This window comes from Peromyscus maniculatus, chromosome 14 (genome assembly GCF_049852395.1).
Source record: "Peromyscus maniculatus bairdii isolate BWxNUB_F1_BW_parent chromosome 14, HU_Pman_BW_mat_3.1, whole genome shotgun sequence".
Taxonomy (NCBI): domain Eukaryota; kingdom Metazoa; phylum Chordata; class Mammalia; order Rodentia; family Cricetidae; genus Peromyscus; species Peromyscus maniculatus.
This window is the reverse complement of record NC_134865.1, coordinates 47,763,209-47,781,806: the sequence shown is the minus strand read 5'-3', so window position 1 is coordinate 47,781,806 and position 18,598 is coordinate 47,763,209. Positions and strand designations below refer to the sequence as shown.

Here is an 18,598-nt window from a genome sequence, read left to right as displayed (position 1 = left end):
ACAGTTCACTTTGGGGAGTGGGAGCAGGAGTTTTCACTTTCTACCTTGACACTACAATAGTAATTAAAACGTAGTGTAGTAATGTACCTTAGATCTGACTGCTTTCTTTCCAGTAGGGATGGATGAAAATGGTATCCATGAGCACTGATGGGACACTGGTGGTCATACTAAGTCTTTGTACAGTCACTTTCGTTGTGAGATATAATATAGCATTTCAGTACAGCTAAATGCTTACTCTTTATTGTTGAGGTGTGTGTGTGTATTTACACCTATTTTTCCGTCCTCCACACAGCTGTATTATTATTATTGTTATTATTATTATTAATTTTGAGATAGGATCTCACTGGAACTCACTCTGTAGACCAGAACTGACCTTGAACTCCGACTGCTGGGATTACAGACGTGTGCCACCATGCCTGTCAGAGAAGCATTTTTGGTCTTTACTAGGAAGGCAGAGTACTTAGTTCTTTTCAGAAAAGGTGTGTGGTGCATTGAAAAACCAACTTTTCTGGTGTGAAAATCTTGACTGCCATTGCTTCTTGCGAGTCTTCGGTTAATGACTTGACTTCCTAAAGTCCTCAACTCCACTACACTTGAGGGAGCCGAGCTGTCATTTCCGTATTCTGCTCTCTCGCGCCTCTCATTGCCACATCAACACCATTCCCATCCCATGCCAGCTTCTGGGCTCCTGCCACTTGGTGTCTGTCTGGTGCCTAGTTGTTTGCATTTAGGTTGGGGCATGTCGAGCTTTTGGGTGGTCTTTGCTGCTTAACACACCCCTCAAAACTTGGCTTAAAATGACAGCTCTTCCTTTATCTCACCATCATGGGCTCGGCAGATGGGGCTGGGCCCAGCTGAGTGGTGTTCTGGTTTCCTCTGGACTTCCTCATGCAGCCTCAGTCAGCTGGCAGTTGAGGGACTCGCCCACGTATCTGGTGGGTGGCTGATGGTTGGTCAGCCGTGACTACAGGCATTCCTGGCTCCGAGAGTCACCTTGTCCGGTTGCTGAGCCAGGTCTTTTCCACTTGGTAGACTATGCAGTGAGGTGGCTGTACACATGGTGAAACACTTTTGTAGGTTTTTGTATGCATCATGCTTGGCATTGTCTTTGGGCCAAAGCAAGTTACCAGGGCTGTGGAAAGTCAAGGGTAGAAAAGGACTCCTTTGTGTAGGGGAACTCTGTCCTGCAGTGGCATGAATCCAAGCAGGGAACGAAACTGGCCCCTTCTGCATCCATGAAGGAATGCTGCTGGGCTCAGTCCGTGCAGATAACCACAGCTGCTTCGAGTTCACGAGTTCAACAGCCATATCATGTCCAGAAGACAGTGTGAAGCAGTATTTTAATTTGATAACTTTTCTTCATATTTATCTTTAGATTTGGGCATGTAATTGTTGTCTGCCTCTAGCTGATGTAAGTGCGTGGCTATGCATCTGTTGTGTGTTTTGGAGAGGGTGGCTCGTGGGGCAGATGCTCTTAAGTCAGACTTGCAGTGAGCCTTCTTGCACTTATGAAATTCTAACAAGCTCCTAAGTCACTTTTACTCGTTTGTGTGCCAACTTGCCTAGGTCACACTGGGCAAGCCTTCTGCTGGCTTTTCGCTAACATAGGCATACAGCGCTGCTTCCAAGTGTAATGTGTCTCAACTGGCTTTCCTATAGAGTCCTGCCTGTTAGCTTTCAAGTCTGAATTCAAGTTCTCAGGTCATTACCATTTGTTTGCTAGAGTCTCATTTGGAACAAGAGAGGATGGGAATGAGCAGGAAGAAAGGCATCTTGGTCTTGTGAAATATCTGAATCACAGAATATTAAAATAAAGGCTTTTTTTTTTTTTTTTTTTTTTTTCGAGACAGGGTCATGCTGTGTATCCCAGGCTGGCCTTGAACTCACTATGTAGTCAGGCTAGCCTTGAAATCAAAGCAGTCCTCTTGCCTCCTTCTCCCAGATGTTGAGATTATAGGCATATCACTATGTCTAGCCACTTTTTTTTTTTGGTGTATGTATAGTGTATGTGTGTGTACTCACCGGTAGCCAGAGGTTGATGCAGGCTGTCTTCCTTAATTGCTTTTCCATAATTTTTGAAGCAGGATTCACCACCGAAACTAGAACTCCCTGACTAGTCTGGCTAGCTAGTAGGCCCCTTGGATGTCTCTCTTCTTTAGCCGTGGGGAAATGTATATGAATTTTAAAGTTAAATATTTGATAAAACTAGAACATAATGAGCTACGTAAGCCACAGTTCACATGGGATGATGTAAAGATTGTAGGCAGTGTCTGTGTAAGTCAGTACAAGAGTTGTTTGCCTCAGAATTGGAAGGCTAACCTGCGAAGAACCAGAGGAATTTATTCTTCAAACCTTTGATTCAGAAACATTGCTGATTTTTATATTACATTCCTCTAATTTGTATGTGCAAATGTGAAGGTGCGTATTAAATTGTTCTTGATTAGAGCCATGTTTAAGTCTAAAGTGTAACTTTCAGAGAAGAGCTGAAACATGGAGTTTTGCTGCCCTGACTTGCTTCCATCTTGCCATTCTGCTAGCCCTTTCTGTGGAGGGCTCCTGTCCAGAGGGGAGTTCGTGGATGCCCACTCTGTTGTGCGCCCCGAGGCTGACTGGGTTTGAAAGCTGAAAAGAAAAGCAGGAGGGGGTTGAAAACACTTGCTGATAAGGACATCAGGGGCCAGCAGACTTGGAGACTCCTTATTCCTGGGAGAGCACTAAGACCCAGTGCGCTTTGGAGGGCAGACAAGCTAGGTTGTCATCTGGTTTTGCTGTTGTGATTTAGTGCTCTTGGAGAAGTTAGTTAGCCCTTCTTGGTGTCTGGGAGTGGAAAGGGGAGGTTGAGGAGGCTTCTAACAGCTGTAGAGTGGTGAGAATTGAGTGAGGGGCGTTGGGGAGAGGTCTGGACGCAAGATGGGCGCATGGCAGGCAGTGTCTAGCACCACAGTGGTGGCAGCACACTATAGGAAGGGCCCAGGCATGACCACAGGCTGGACCAAAGCTCCGAGATCCACGTCTGCTGATGGGTTTAGTGGCTTCCACATAGAAGAGCAGCGGGCTGGGGAGACAAGCCTCTGGACTCGGATGTCCAAGGTTAAGCAAGCAGCTTTCAGGACCGAGGCAGGCAGGATGCTGCTGCTGCTGCTGCTGCACAGGGATCACAGGGACAGGGTTGACCATCAGAAATTCATGTGCAGTTCGGGGTTGAAGCTCGTGGGCAGACGCATCCAGTGTGGCTAATGAGCCTGGGCTGGGGTCTTGGGACCTATGTGTTGAAGTTCTAGGCCGGGACCTAGCGTCTTTGGCACTTACTGGCTGTAGCCCTGATGCTCCTGAGTCTGCAGTGGGTCTCCTTGTCAGTGGCCATATGGCGAGGGCTGGTGGCCTGGTGAAACAGGAAAGGCCGAAGGCCCATCAGAGCTCTTGGACGTGTGAACATCTTGCCATGTGGTCAGCTTCTGTCTGGAAGGTGCCATGGGCTCCGGATAGTCCACAGCTGCTTACACTTGACCCTCTCTCACAGCTCATGCTGTTTGGTCGCAGGGTGCATGTGAAGGCAGCTGTGGAGGAGCTGACCCTCACGTGGCAGCTTCACTGAGTCTCCTTGCCATAGTCATGCACCCCAGGCTGGGGAGATGGATGGCCTGTGTGCACTTGGTGACATGGTGGAAGCCAGCAGAGAAGTCGTAAGGACTTGTCATCGTTCTTCTCGAGCGTGGTGAGGTGGGAGAAAGGTGGAGCGAGAAGGAAGGGCTGCCATCCAGGTGCTGTCCGGAAAAGCTCTCTGGCCAGGTGTCCTTGTCCTGTCAGTGCTCTGGGGTTTCTGAAGTTCAGGCCATTGGTGGTGTAAAGACCCCACTGTCCACAGGCACATAGTAGATGCAGGGTAGCCAGTGTTTAGAGGGCAGGTTTTCTTGAGACTTAGGAAAGTGATGACCCCATGTGGGCTTCAGTGGGCATAGAGCTCAGTCTTAGGATTAACTCTTTTGAGCCCTAGAACAGAGGTTCTCACCCTTCCTAATGCTGGGACCCTTTAATACAGTTCCTCGGGTTGTGATGACCCCAGCCGTTATTTTCATTGCTACGTCATGACTGTCATTTTGCTACTGTTATGATTTTTAATGCAAATACTTGTGCTTTCTGATGGTCTTAGGTGATTCTCATGAAAAGGTTGTTCAGCCCCGCAGGGGTTGTGACCCACAGGTTGAGAAACACTTCTCTAGAAACATGGAATACTTGTAGTGCTTGAGGGTGCCGGTGTGAATGGTGCCAGGCAGAGGCAAGAAGCTTCTCAGCATTCACGAGACTGTAGGTGATAGGCGTGTCGGTGGGTATCTGGAGTGGCATAGCAGGGCTTTGGCGTATCCAGTGACCCCAAATGTTGTGTGTGGGAAGTGGGCAAAGAGGGAGAAGCATGGACCTGCAGTATCACCTACCTCTGTTGCTGTGGTCAGACACCATAACCGCTGACGGGAGACTTTGTTTTGGCTTGTGGTTCCAGAGGGTGAGTCGGTAATAGTGGGGAGGCATGGCAGCAGGCCGAGAGCAAAGTGGAAGTGGGGCAGGGCTATAAACTCAAGCTCACGCCCAGGGATGCCACTTCTGCAAGTCTCCACCTCTCAAAGGTTCCATAACCTCCCCAAGCAGCACCACCAACGGGGGACCAAGCGTTCAGACACTCGAGGCCGTGGGGGACATTTTCTGTTCTAACCACCACACTTGGTAACAGAGGACGTTAAGGGGAAGAGAAGCCTGGTGTGTGTGAGGGGTGGAGGTGAGAAGGGGAGTAGACAGTGCTTGCAGGCTTGGGCCAGGCAGTCATGGTGGACCCCAGGACAACCGGGAGCTACTCAAGCTAGGCCTCTGCTCTGTGCTAGAGAGTGGAAACATGGAGTTGTCCACGCTAAGTCCCCACCCAGATGGACGCTTTCCAACCGAGCCACTCCAGTGCCCCTGTGCACAAGGGAATTGTACACGCCACAGTAATCCTGCTGTGTCTTTATTTAGAAAATCCAGAGACTTTTGACGTTTCTGATTCTTTTGGAGTTCTGATATGCTCCCTTCCCAGTTTTGGTATATTTGCATATACATAATGAGATGCTTGAGGGTGGGGCTCGAGTCTACACAGGAAACTCACTTCTCTTATACACACACCTAACATGTACAAAAGGTGATTTCATAGAATATTTTGGGTCCTTGCTTTTGATTAGGACAAACCTGCCATAGGATTGAACAGAATCTAGTACTTAATGAACAGGGTCACCTTGGCAGGCAGAGACTTTGACTTGTGTTGTCCAGTGTGGTGGCACATGCTGGCAAGACTACCATTCAGGAGGCTGAATACATAGTGCTACAGTGAAGCCTGGTCCACAAAAACCCTTAGAGTTTCGCATAGATTCTCAACCTGTAGCTTCTTTTCATTTTAATGCCTGGGTGTGTTCAGTAAAGCGGATTGTCCCAGCAGGAGGTGCTTTGGTTTGTCCTCTCCTTCTGAAAGGATAACTGCTAATTGAGGGAGTCATGCCAGGATAGAATGTATGGAGGGGGAGCTGGGGTGCCCCGCTTCTTTGTAATGCATTTGGGGGGTTCTCAAAGCCTGTGGTAGCCCTGCAGTGCCCTTTGCTTGCTTGTCTGAGCTGCTGAGATGTTTCCTCCCCAGTCTGCAGTGAGTGACAGGAAACAGGAAGTGATCCTGAATGTTGACCAGTCCTGTTCTGCTGTGAGCAGTGTGCTTCCTTCCGGCCACTCCCTCTGCTCCTTTCCCATCCCCTAGCATTCACTGTCTAAAATACTCAAGCTTTTGTGTGAAGTGGTGTGCATGCGCGTGTGTGTGCCTGTGTATGTGTGCCAGTGGACAACTTGTGGGAGTTGGTTCTCTTCTTTCACGAGGCTTGGTGCAAGCACCTTGACCTGCTGAGCCATCCTGCAGGCCCCCAGCCTCTTTTTTTTTTTTTTTTTTTTTTACTGTGTTTTATTTTGGCACTCTCGTTTAGTTATAGCTTTAATAGCATACAGTTTTTCCATTTCAAGTATGTTGTGCTCTGTTGAGAGTATTCAGGGCTGTACAACCATCCCAACTACCCAGTTGAAAGCATTTTCATCTCCTAAATTTCTATAGCCTCATTAGCCACCACTAATTTACTCTCTGTAAATTTGCCTGTTTTGCATATGAAATAAGTTTAAAAATGCAAAATGTGATTCTTTATGATTGACTACTTCACTTAGCACCGTAAATTCAAGGTTTCTCCAGTTTTCATTCCTTTTTATGGTTGAGTAATATTCCATTGTAGCACATTTTCTTTAGTAACAGTTGATGGACATTTTATATATATATATATATATATATATATATATATATATACACATATATATAAAATTTTACAATACCATTCAGTTCTACATATCAGCCATGGGTTCCCCTATTCTCCCCCCTCCTACCCCCTTCCCCTTCCCCCCAGCCTACCCTCCATTCCCACCTCTTCCAGGACAAGTCCTCCCCCGAGGACTGCGATCAACCTGGTAGACTCAGTCCAGGCAGGTCCAGTCCCTTCCTCCCAGACTGAGCCAAGTGTCCCTGCATAAGCTCCAGGTTTCAAACAGCCAACTCATGCAATGAGCACAGGACTTGGTCCCACTGCCTAGTTGCCTCCCAAACTGATCAAGCCAATCAACTGTCTCACCTATTCAGAGGGCCTGATCCAATTGGGGGCCCCTCAGCCTTTGGTTCATAGTTCATGTGTTTCCATTCATTTGGCTATTTTTTTTCAATAATTGAGTAAAACTGAAATTTATTATAAGCCACAGTCGTCCTAGGGACCTCCATGCTATATATATAGCCTCTATGGTTCTATGGGTTGTGGTTTGATTGTTCTTTATTTTATACAGTTGATGGACATGTTTGGTTTGTTTCTACTTTTTGGCTATTATGAGGAATTCTGTTAGGAACATTTATATTCAAGCTTTTTTGCACATAGTTTCAATTTTGGAGAATAAATAATAGGAATGGAATTCCTGGGTAACTGCTTAACTTTTTGAGGAACTGCTAGGCAGTTTTCCAGAGTGGCTGTACCAGGCGACATTACCACTAGGAACGGAAGATTCCATCTCTACATCTTTGCTAACAGCTTTCTAGCCATTGCATTGGGATAACTGACACTTGAGGATGCGGAGCATCTTCTCATATGTTTCTTGGTTACCCGTGTCACCTGGGTATCTTGAAAAAATGTCTATTCAGATCTTCTGTGTTTGTGGGTTTATTTTGTAAGTTTATTATCGAGGGGTCAGGATTCCTTTTGTTTGGCTACAGGTCCTAATCAGAATAGATTTTTGTAAATATTTTCTTCCATTTAGCAGGCCATTTTTTTTTTTTTTTTTGGTTTTTCAAGACAGGGTTTCTCTGTGTAGCTTTGCGCCTTTCCTGGAACTCACTTGGTAGCCCAGGCTGGCCTCGAACTCACAGAGATCCACCTGCCTCTGCCTCCCGAGTGCTGGGATTAAAGGCGTGCGCCACCACCGCCCGGCTAGCAGGCCATTTTTTAAATGGCTTTTTATTTTTTTTTTACTTTTTATTTTGCTGACTATATTTTTCTCACTATTTTTGCATTTCTAATGCAGAATGCTGGCTAAGAATATGAATATCTAATATTATGGTTAGTGGGCATTTATTAATTTTTGACAGTTTCATATATATATATATATATATATATATATATATATATATATATATATATATATATTTTTTTTTTTTTTTGGTTTTTCGAGACAGGGTTTCTCTGTGTAGCTTTGCGCCTTTCCTGGAACTCACTTGGTAGCCCAGGCTGGCCTCGAACTCACAGAGATCCACCTGGCTCTGCCTCCCAAGTGCTGGGATTAAAGGCGTGCGCCACCACCCCACCGCCTGGCTCATATATTTTTTATAAGGAATTTTAGTTGTTTTTGTTAATCCCATTGATCAAGAATAAGACCACCATCATGGTTTAAAGCCAAATTTGAAGCAAGCTTTGATTAAATACTGGCCAGATGGATGGGCTCTGGCCAGTTCCATACCCAGGTTCCTAGGAAATGGCTCAGAATCAAGTATGGCAAGGGCTTAAGAAGGAAAACCCACAATCCATTGCATTTCCCATTAGGTCCAATCAGGAACAAGCATCCTGAGGTGAACCTCCAGCCTGTGAACCTCCCGCCCACATGTGATCAAGCACATCCGGTGCAGATGGGTCAAACAAACTTGTTTAGGGGAGTGAAAACATGTGGCTTGTTATCTCCCATGAACAACAGCCTCCAGCATTTCAGGAACTGTCTGTCCTTGAGCAAGGGGCTTGTAGATCAGAGGCATTTTTGTTTCATGGGCCTCTAAGGCACAGTCATTAAAACTTAACATGTAGCTTTGGCTCTCACCTTTTCCCCTCTTCATCCTCTACCCCGTCCTGGAACTCTGCTCAGCAGGTCTCCTCCTACTTTCATGTCTTCCCTTTTTGTTTTTCTGTGTAGTTTTGGCACCTTTCCTGGAACTCGCTCTGTAACCAAGCTGGCCTCGAACTCACAGAGATCTGCCTGCCTCTGCCTCCCGAGTGCTGGAATTAAAGGCGTGTGCCACCACCACCTGCCCGGCCCCTTCAGGTCTTCTTAAGTGAGCTTTGTGCCAGAGCATGGGTGGGAGGCTGTAGAGCAAGGGCGACTGTCTTCTCAGTGGCTCCCCCACTGACGACGAAAGGACACCCCTCCTCCAACTCCTGGTAACCTGTCAGTATTCCCAGAGGGAGGCGTGGGCCTCGTGGGCTCCTCTGCCATCCATGATGGGATGTTGGTGGGCTCAGTCTTGTGCAGTACTAGTGCAGATGGCCACGGCTGTAGTGAATTCATGAGGGCAATGGCTGTGTCACAGCCAGAAGATGTCTGTGTGGCACGAGTGTGCTGCCCATCTCCCTATCCTCTGGCCTTTTAGTGTCTTCCCATCCCACCTTCCACAGTGTTCCCAGAGCCTTAGAGCAGGCTGAACACTCTGAGCTGCTCACTCTGGACACCTTTGGTGAGTTGGGGTTTTTGCCGTAATCCATTGCCTGCTGCCCAAGAAGCTTCTTTGATGAAGGCCGGGTGTGGTCTGATCTCCACTGGTGAGTTTGAGCTGGAGAGATGGTTAGTGTTGAGTCAGCTTGATAGGATCTGGACTCACCTAGGTGTGGTCCCGATCTCCACTGGTGAATCTGAGCTGGAGCCATGGTTAGTGTTGAGTCAGCTTGACAGGATCTTGGCTCAGCCAGGTGGCAGGCCTTGGTAGACGAGATGAGTTGAGGTAGGAAGACCCACTGGCAGGTTGGTGGCACCGTTCTCTGGGCCGGAGTCCTGGATTGCATGAAAAGCATTCATTTCTCTCCTTCTGACTGGGGACTCAGCGTGACCAACCCTTAAGCTCTTGCTGCCATGGCTCCTTCTGCAGTGGACTGTTGTGACATCTGACAGAAAAACCCAAGATAGCTGGGTTTGGTCTCAGTTATTCCGGGAGGGAGGGTCCTGTTGACAGGAGTCAAGTCACTGTGTACCCTGCCACACCAGTCCCTCTTTTGTTAAACAAAACAAACTTTTCTCCCCAAACCCAACCCATTATCTCACTTCCTTCTTTACAAACATCCACCCATTTCCTGTCCATAAGGATGAATTCGAAACACTTTTGTTTGGCATTCAAAACTTCACCACAAGCATGAGGAGGCCCTCTCGATCCCCTCCTTTCTCTGTCTTCTCTTTCCTTCTCTCCCCCTCCCTCCCTCCCTTCCTCCTTTCCTTTTAGGGACAGGGTCCTGCTGTGTGGCCCTGCTGGCCGTAAATTGCTGATCCTCCTGCCTCCACCTTCTGTGTGTACCACCACACCCGCTGCATTTCTTTTGCGTGTCCTCCCGGACTGACTTTGACAGGCCCAATGTCACCAGGGTTGAGACAGTCAGACCTGTAACTTCCTGACTGCATGGCATTATTTCTGTCACCAAGAATGCCTTCCTTACTCATTCGCTCTCTCAGCCCTCTTGAGGTAGTAATTCTCCACGTGGTCTTTCTGAGTCCAGAGAAGTGTGTATTGTGCTGTACAGTGCCTGCTAGGAAGGACATGCTTAGTGAGAGGTGTGTGCCAGAGGACACGTTTCTGGATGAGATTCTTCTGTCGTGAGTTCCAGGGAACGAACTCAGGGCTTTAGAGCAACAAGTCCTTCACTTGCTTAGCCATCTCGCTGGCCCAGCAGTTCCTCCCTCCCTTCCCTTTTCTGCTTTTTCAAGACGGTTTCCCTGGGTAGCTCTGGCTGTCCTGGAATTTGCTCTGTAGCCCAGGCTGGCCTCATAACCTGCCTGCCTGCCTCGGCCTCCCAAGTGCTAGGGCTAAAGCCCTGTGTTAACCATGCCCAGCTTTTTTTTTTTTCCCCTAGCTTTTTACACAAAGCTTACAAAGTTTCCTGTTTAAAATTCTAAAGGTGTGTGGTTTTTTCCTGTTACACGGTATTCCTCATTTTTTTAAAGTTCCCCATCAGTCTGTGGAGTGTTGGAATTGCAGGTGTTTTGTAATTAGTTTGTGCTGGTTTCCCCCTTGCCTGCTTTACCCACAGTTCACGGCTGAGTTTCTGCCTCGTATGGGGCAGTGGTAACTGAGCGTAGAGGAGTCAGAAATGCTGCCCAGGGCAGTGCATGAATCGCTTTGTGACCGCTGTCCAATTACAGGGGAGGTGTTTGGTCTAGAGCGTCAGCCTCAGTTTCCACGGAGCAACGTGTGCAGCGGCTGTGAGGAGTGAAAGGGTCGGGGAAGAGTCCTCAGCTCTACCGGGGTTGGAGATGGGCTGGCTCCAGGAACACAGCTTCTTCCTTGGGTGAGCCGTTGAGTGTGGGGAAAGGGTGGGAGAGCTGGCGTCGGGGCAAAGCAGTGTTCTCTAGCTTTATGTGTGCTTACAATTTATTCATTAGTGTGTGTGTGTGTGTGTGTGTGTGTGTGTGTGTGTTTTGATGATAGTTCTGTGTGTAATTCCTTATTTTCAAGCAGTCATTAATTTTAATCACCTTCTAGAGCTGGAAAACTGTTTTTGGCATTGTTAGAAACTTCCTCGGGTTAAATCTGATGAGATGATCTTAGTAATGCCGCAAGATTTCATGGCCTGAGACTTTGACTTCCCTCTGAAGTATTTCTTGATTACTTTAGTTCTTTTTTTTTAAAATAATTTATTTATTTTTATAAATATATGTATATAAATATATATAAATGTATATCTGTATGAGGGTGCCAGCTCCCTTCGAACTGGAGTTACAGACAGTTGTGAACTGCCATGTGGGTGCTAGAAATTGAACCTGGGTCCTCTGGAAAAGCAGCCAGTGCTCTCAACCACTGAGCCAGCTCTCCATCCCCGATTACTCTAGCTCTTATTAATTTCCAGCTCCTGACCTCTGCCATTAGACACATTTGTGTGAAGAGCCTGGTATCAGCTTGTTCATTCAGGTCACCTTGTATTGGGGATTGCTGAATGCTGAAGTATGTATAAATCACTCCAGAGCACCTGAGTACCAATGACATATTAGAATCAACAATAGTATCTCCCAAGCGCCTTACATGATGAATAAATTGTTCTCAAGAGTTACTTGATTGACTTCTTGGATGGGGAATTTCTAAAAATTATTTCTATTTATGTGCATTGGTGTTTTGCCTGCCTGCCTATCTGTGTGAGGGTGTCAGAAGCCCTGGAACTGGAATTACAGTCTTGAGCTGTCCTGTGGGTGCTGGGAAGTGAACCTGGGTTTTCTGGAAAAGCAGCCAGTGCTCTTAACTGCTGAGCCATTTTTCCAGCCCCCGAGGATGGGGAATTTTTAAAGTTGGTGTCATGGAAAGCTTTTGACCAGAAAAGCTAAGGAGTATTTAGGGGAATCAGAACTTTGAAGTAGACTCCATACAGTATGTTTGGGTCTTGTGTACAGGAGTTGCTCAGGTAGTGTGCTGGGAATAGTCTACCTGTGGCAGATTCTTGATTTGGAAGAGAAACTTGAAAGTAGCTTGGAGAGTTATTCTCAAAACCCTTCCAAAAGACCTCATTTCTGAGTAATGAACTGAGGTATTCAGATCTAGGGCTCAGAGGCTCTCGAAATGTGATTTCAGGACTGCATGCTTAATCAGAACTTCAAAGAGCTTGTTTTGTTTTGGCCTTGCTTGTCAAAGCAGGCCTTTCTTAGCAAAGCACATTTGGGGTATTGGGAGGATGCTGCTTGAGTTGGTTGGGTTTTTCCCAAATGGCTGCCTCAGATTCTGCCACTTGGACCTTTTCAAATAAGGGCTTTCCAAGGGCCTTATGTAATTCTCATCATTTCATTACACATAAGAGGAGACAAGTTATTTATGATGTTCAGATATGAAATTCATTAAAATATGCAGTACACTGAAGTGCTTTTGGGGCAGGGTAGGAAGCCTTAGCAATGTCTTCCTGCAGTGTTCACATGTGATTTCTGTTTGCTGGTTTTGCCCTTACCATGTTCCCTGAGCCACTTCCTTGCCCTGGAACAGTTGTTGGTGAAGCGCTGTGTGAATAGAAATTCCCCGGGAAGAAGCTGTCACACTTGCTCTTCACCTCCACGCCCCAGGGGTTCCCAGTTGGTGGCTCTCACCTGGGGATGTGCAGGCCAGATGGCTTGGCTGGGAGCCACAGACCAGACTTGGATTTGGACTTGCCCCAGGGCCTTTTTGAGTCCTTCATGGACCGGGTGGCCTGTCCCGTGTCTCCCCACCCCTTGCTGCCTCACCCCTGTGTTTTTGATGGTTTCAGTGCCTTTGCTCTGTTCATTTCCCCCAGAGGGAACGTCATCTTCTGTCTGTAGGGCTCAGCGGAGAGGTGGGCTCCCTGAAAGCCTTCCTGCAAACATCACTGTTGGCGTGCTGCCGTGACTGTTGCCAGCTTTCCTGGGTGGTTCTTGTAGGTGTTTACTGTGTAGTTCTTGGTTTATGGTCTCTTCATGCATTGGGCTCTCCTCATGTATTGTCCTTCTTTCCTGCTAATACTCAACACTGACAGATTATACAGTGTAGAAAGCACATGCTGAGCCTCTTTTGTGTGTGTGTTTTGAGTGTGAGGTCTCACAATGTTGCTCTGGCTGGTCTTGAACTTGTGAGTTCAAATAATCTGCTTCCCTCAGCATACTGAGTACCTGGGGGACTACAGGTATGCACTGCTGCTTTACTGTTTGTTTTTGTTTTTTGTTTTTGTTTTTTCCAGACAGGGTTTCTTTGTGTAGCTTTGGAGCCTGTCCTGGAACTCACTCTGTAGCCCAGGCTGGCCTCGAACTCACAGAGATTCTCCTGCCTCTGCCTCCTGAGTGCTGGGATCAAAGGCTGCTGGGCTATCTGTTTTTCAAAAAAATGTTTGAGGCAGGGTTTCTTGTAGTTTATGCTTACTGAATATTAGTAGCATAACCAGGGACAGCCTTGAACTTCTGACATCTTGTCTACCTTACAAGTTTAGGGATGACAGGTGTGTGCCTGGCTCATTTGTATTATTTGTTGTTGATTTTTTTCTTCTCTTTTCCTTCCTTCCTTCCTTCCTTCCTTCCTTCCTTCCTTCCTTCCTTCCTTCCTTCCTTCCTTCCTTCCTTCCTTCCTTCCTTCCTTCCTTCCTTCCTTCCTTCCTTCCTTCCCTCCCTCCCTCCCTCCCTCCCTCCCTCCCTCCCTCCCTCCCTCCCTCCCTCCCTCCCTCCCTCCCTCCCTCCTTCCTTCCTTCCATTTGTCTTTCTGTCTTCAGTATCTGACTATGTATCTCAAGCTGTCCTGGAACTTGCTGTGTAATCCAGGCTTTTTTTTTTTTTATTTTTTATTTTTTTTATTTGGAGATAGGGTCTCTTTATTTATCTATGTAGTTCTGGTTGTCCTGGAACTTAGTATGTAGATCAGGCTGGTCTTCCAGGCTGTTCTCCTGCCTTGGTGCCTAAGAACTGGGATTCCAGATGTTTTCTCTCATACCTGACTCTCCTATGAGGAGTGTTGGAAGGGACTAGAGAGATGACTCAGTGATTAAGATTGCCTGCTGTTATCCTGAGGACCATGTTTAGTTCTCAAGTGGCCATAACAGTTTGTAACTCTAGCTTCAAGGATCTGACACCTCCAGCTTCTGCAGACACCTGCATTCCCCTGCACATAGCCATAACAGGAGCATAATTGAAAAATAAATCTTTAAAATTATGAGTAGTATTTTAAGACCCATTAACCTAAAAATGACATCGATTGAATGCTCTTATGAAATGTATAGTTGTTAAAATTTTAATATAAAAATTTCAGTTAGAACCTTTTTTTGGGGTGGGGGCTTTTTGAGACAGAGTTTCTCTGTGTAGCTTTGGCTGTCCTGTAACTTACTTTGTAGACGAGGCTGACCTCCAACTCAGAGTTCCCAAGTGCTGGGATTAAAGGCCACTGTGCTTGGCTGTCCTTTGTTTTTCAAAAAATGTTTTGAGGCAGAGTTTCTTACAGCTTACGCTTACTGAATATTAAGGCGTGTGCCACCACAACCTGGCTGAACCTTACATTTTTTTTTTTTTTTTGGTTTTTCGAGACAGGGTTTCTCTGTGTAGTTTTGCGCCTTTCCTGGAGCTCACTTGGTAGCCCAGGCTGGCCTCGAACTCACAGCGATCCGCCTGGCTCTGCCTCCCGAGTGCTGGGATTAAAGGCGTGCGCCACCACCGCCCGGCGAACCTTACATTTTTTAAAATGAAATTTTATTTATATTTTGTGTGTTCACGGTGCATGCTGTGGTGCTTAGGAGAAAGTGAGAGGACAACTGTGGGTATCAGTTTCTTCTTTCCATCCCATGTGGGTCCTGCGGAACCAGCCCAGGTCTTGGGGCTTTCTGGCAGCAGGTGTCTTTACTTCTTGAACCATTTCCCAGGCCTCCCAGTTGGAACCTTTGAGTTAAGTTTTTCTCAATCTTGCATTCCTAAAGAGAGTACAGAAAAAGTACAAATTAAAACACTGTGGTGTGTTTAAATTTTTTGTGGGGGAGGGGAGTGTTGTCCATGTTTGTGTGATCTCATGATCTTAAAAGTAATTCTGAGGACAGTTTTCTCCTTTTAGAGCTGGGGTAAAACCCAGGGCTTCACGTATGCTAGGCTAGTGCTTTATCACTGGACAATACCCTCAGCCTCCAAATTTGTTCCAAGTAGAGGGAATGTAGTTGTTGTATTAGTTACTTTTCTGTTGCTGTGATGAAGCACCATGGACAGACATTTAGAGAAGGAAGGGTTTGTTTAGATTTAGCTCCACAGGGATAAGAATCCCTCATGGTAGAGAGGCTTGGCCGCAGGAGCAGGCACCTAAGATCTTACATCTTCAACTGCAAGCTTGAAGTGGAGGGAATTGGAAGTAAGGCTTGCTAATAAACTCTCAAAGCACAGTTCCAGAGACTGAATCTTCCTGAAACAGTGCCACCACCTGGGGACCAAATGTTCAAATACCTGAGCCTGGGGGGAACATTTTTTACAAAATGTTCAAATACCTGAGCCTGGGGGGAACATTTTTTACTCAAATCACTACAACTCTAGCCAGCTTAGTCATTATTAGCCTGGTAAAACCAGGTCATTATCATGGGCAATTTATAGTCAAGGCACATTGAGCAGTGGTACATCTAGTCGGTCTTACAGCTCCTGCTCACACTGCGCCTTGATGATCCATGAGACGGGACTCCTGGGTATGGAGCAGTACTGCTGTCATCCATGAGACGGGGGTTCCTGGGTATGGAGCAGTCCTGCTGTCATCCATGAGACGGGGGTTCCTGGGTATGGAGCAGTCCTGCTGTCATCCATAGACGGGGACTCCTGGGTATGGAGCAGTACTGCTGTCATCCATAGACGGGGATTCCTGGGTATGGAGCAGTACTGCTGTCATCCATAGACGGGGGTTCCTGGATATGGAGCAGTCCTGCTGTCATCCATAGACGGGACTCCTGGGTATGGAGCAGTACTGCTGTCATCCATGAGACGGGGGTTCCTGGGTATGGAGCAGTCCTGCTGTCATCCATAGACGGGGACTCCTGGGTATGGAGCAGTACTGCTGTCATCCATGAGACGGGGGGGGTTCCTGGATATGGAGCTGTACTGCTGTCATCCATAGACGGGGATTCCTGGGTATGGAGCAGTACTGCTGTCATCCATAGACAGGGACTCCTGGGTATGGAGCTGTACTGCTGTCATCCATAGACGGGACTCCTGGGTATGGAGCTGTACTGCTGTCATCCATAGACGGGACTCCTGGGTATGGAGCAGTATTGCTAAAGCGTGTATCTATTTTGAGAATTACTGAAGTGTTCGGCTTTTTTTTTTTTTTAAATTTTATTTTATGTGCATCTGTGTGAAGGTGTCAGATCCTCAGGAACTGGAGTTACAGACAGTCATGAACTGCCTGCCATGTGGATGCTGGGAACCAAACCTGGGTCTTCTGAGAGAGCTGCCAGTGCTCTTAACCGCTGAGCCGTCTTCCCAGCCTGGTGTTTGGCTTTTTGTTTTGTTTGTTTTGGAGAAAATTAAAAGAACTGAGCCAGAATGTTTCTTCCCTGTAGTTTGAGTAAAGTATTCATGTTGAACCCCTGCACTTTGGAGAATGGTTTACATGTGTACATTTCTCAAGTTGCCAAGGTGCCTTCTCATCCTTCCTGGCTTCTAGGCAGACAGGAATCCATACAACTGCTGGCTGTTTCAGCACACAGAACAGGAGTTTGCTGCTTTGTACCTGAGTGGGACCTTCAACAAGACCCAGCCCCTTTGAGTCAAGTTAGTCCAGTGATAAAATGGGACTGGATCCCAGCACAAAAACATCACTTTGATGGGTAAAATTTACAGTCCTACCCCATTTCATTTCTTACTCTTCTGTTCCCTGGCAGGGACTTATCTCTATGAATTATCTTCAACTGTATTTCCCATTACTCTAGTGGAGAGCCAACTTCTTGTTGAGTAAATTCATCTCCACTTCTGTGTCCTGAATTTGTCATTGCTTGCTCTGGTCCTGGATATGTTGGGCACCCTCCTGTTATCCTGGTGAATTCTGTTATTGGAACTGTCAAAGTACAGTTCCAATAACAGCTTTGGAGCATCCTTTGCTGGTCTCAGGGAGGTGCCCCCTTTCTGTATTCTTTTTTTTTTTTTTTTTGGTTTTTTGAGACAGGGTTTCTCTGTGTAGCTTTGCGCCTTTCCTGGAGCTCACTTGGTAGCCCAGGCTGGCCTCGAACTCACAGAGATCCGCCTGCCTCTGCCTCCCGGGTGCTGGGATTAAAGGTGTGCGCCACCAACGCCTGGCCTGTATTCTTACACAGCCTCAGTGTTTTGTTTCATTTTATTTTATTTTTTAAACAAACAGCCCCTGCCTCCCCAACAGGTTATTATTATGTAGCCCAGGCTGGGTTTATAGTCGTCATCATTCTGTATTGGCTTCCCTGGTGCTGGGTTTGTAGGCGTGTGCCATCACACAGGCTACTGGGAGCTGGATGTGGTGGCACTAATCTGTAATCCTAATATTTGAGAGGATGATGTAAAAGGATGATGAGTTTAAGGGTAGCCTAGGCCATATAAAAAATTTGAGGCCAGCCAGGGGTACATAGTGAGACTTTGTTTCAAAACAATAGCAGAAACAATTTCTTTTGCATCTTGGGCCCCCTCACCCTCTAGTGTGTGTGTGTGTGTGTGTGTGTGTGTGTGTGTGTGTGTGTGTGTGTGTGTGTATGCATGTATGTATGCATATGCATGCATATGCATATGTGGGAAGTTAGAGGTCAACCATGGCTGTCATTTTGCAGGATCAGCTTGAGGGTTTTTTTTTTTTTTTTTTTTTTTGATTTTTCGAGACAGGGTTTCTCTGTGTAGCTTTGCGCCTTTCCTGGGACTCACTTGGTAGCCCAGGCTGGCCTCGAACTCACAGAGATCCGCCTGGCTCTGCCTCCCGAGTGCTGGGATTAAAGGCGTGCGCCACCACCACCTGGCTCAGCTTGAGTTTTGAGACAGGGTCTGTCATCGGTCTGGAGCTTGTGTAGTTAGGCTAGGTTTGGTTGCCAATGAACTCCAGGACTCTGCTGGCCTCAGGCCTTCCCAGGACTGGGATTGCTAGGATGTACATCATACCTGACATTTTAAGTGGGTTTTGGGGGTTAAACCGTGGCTCTCAGACTTGCACAGCAAGCATTTTATTTACTGATCTATCTCCTCAGCCTCATTCTCAAGCTTCTCCCCCCCCCCACAGGTGGATGCAAAAGTGAGCCCTCCTCTTAGCTGCAGAGATGATTTTTGCCACTTCAAGCATTGTGGTGTGTTTTCATTAAGGCCCCCTGCCTCCCGTGCTGGTAGTGTCTATAGTTGTATCTATTGATGGTCTTGAAAATGATTCTAAATATAATTTATTTCATGATTCTGTATCTATTATAAAAATATAAAAAGTATATTTTGTAGTGCTGGGGATCAACTCTGGGGCCTTGCACATGGTAGACAAGCACTCTACCAATAAGCTACATCTACTTAATTAGAATATTCTTCACCTAGTGTACAGTTATTTTAGTTTTTCTTGAATGTTCAGAGCATATAACCATCATCATGGTCCAAATTTAGGATGTTTTTGTCACCTGAAAAT

General features: G+C 46.6%; 1 protein-coding gene across 4 annotated transcripts in view; it reads left to right on the top strand.

The window, feature by feature from the left end:
• Ppp2r5e (protein phosphatase 2 regulatory subunit B'epsilon) overlaps positions 1–18,598 on the top strand; it is a 154,855-nt gene that overhangs the window by 28,832 nt on the left and 107,425 nt on the right. The gene's annotated exons all lie outside the window — the stretch shown is intronic.